The sequence below is a fragment of the Etheostoma spectabile genome, unplaced genomic scaffold, assembly GCF_008692095.1.
Source record: "Etheostoma spectabile isolate EspeVRDwgs_2016 unplaced genomic scaffold, UIUC_Espe_1.0 scaffold394, whole genome shotgun sequence".
In the NCBI taxonomy this organism is placed as follows: Eukaryota; Metazoa; Chordata; class Actinopteri; order Perciformes; family Percidae; genus Etheostoma; species Etheostoma spectabile.
In genome coordinates, this window is record NW_022605599.1 from 180,124 (window position 1) to 181,311 (window position 1,188).

At 30.1% G+C, this 1,188-nt stretch overlaps 1 protein-coding gene across 10 annotated transcripts in view; it reads left to right on the forward strand.

Annotated features, from left to right (window-relative positions):
• The window catches only part of LOC116686557 (nuclear factor 1 B-type), a 71,584-nt gene that overhangs the window by 5,389 nt on the left and 65,007 nt on the right, over positions 1-1,188 (forward strand). The gene's annotated exons all lie outside the window — the stretch shown is intronic.

The following is a 1,188-nucleotide window of genomic DNA, read 5'->3' on the forward strand; positions in this document are numbered from 1 at the left end:
TATATATATATATATATATATATATATATAAGCATATATTTTTTTATATGGCTCATTATTTAACCAAAAGACAGAAAAGTCTAAAAAAATGTTCAGTTATTACTCAGTTTCTATCATTTGGACAGCTTTATGTTTGATCTAGTACACACACTTTACACCCATTCTCTTTGTCTGGATATTAAGTCATGACAAATGTGGAAAGTTGCAGTATAGACTAACTAAATTAAAATAAACGCAGTAGTAGTATATTTTGTCCATGTATCCATTCTTGTTGTGTTTATTAAGAGCTTTTTTTTAAACTGTTGCTGTCCTACCTATAACAAAAAAAACACTGGCGTATCCACATAATCCCCATTATGCAATGTAAAATTATGTAATTTTAAAACTCTCCTGTTTTCAATCAAATATCACATTAGAACCATTTTGTTTTAATATAAGATTACCACCATTAAAAAAAGGGGCAGCAGCTACATAATTGTATGCTGGTAGTAAGTCACTTTACAGCTTAGCAATCAAAATATGAGTAAACCTAAGTAGGCCTTCTTAATATTACTTCTTAATTTTACATTTCAGTCTAATAAGATAATGTGCCTGTTATAAATCATGTGTGTGAGCATGCTTGTGCTGACATGTGTCTTTTATAAATTCCCTAATAGCTGGATTATTTTGCAGACCCATGTGCTCGATGTGACGACTGCATCTCGCATTTTATTAAAATTGCATTTGTTAAGTGTTAATAGGTACTGGAATTAGGTCAAAATGTTTGAATGGAAGTGTCGAAGTTGGAAAAGTTCAATTTTTATCATAATAATTAATTTTTTCTCTCCACGTTGATGCACAACCAAAAGACTGCCACACACTGCTGAAATACTGGCATTTATTGCATCATTTGAAACAATGTACAACACTGAGAATTTAAGTGAAAAAAAAACGTTAGAAATTATTTTTGAAAAGAAGCTTGAAAAACCTCCAAACTGTAAATTAAAAGAAAAATAATTGCAATCGTATTTTATTTTTTTTTAAATATGAAATTTCACATTTAGGACAGACAATGCACATGTTCAGCGGAAAATAATGATTATAAATGTTCTCATCAATGCTATTATTTATTCTTATTTGGACACCAGATCCACCGTTTTTTGTTGTTGTTGCAAAATGTAGCAGTCATTCATTTCCCTCACAGTGACC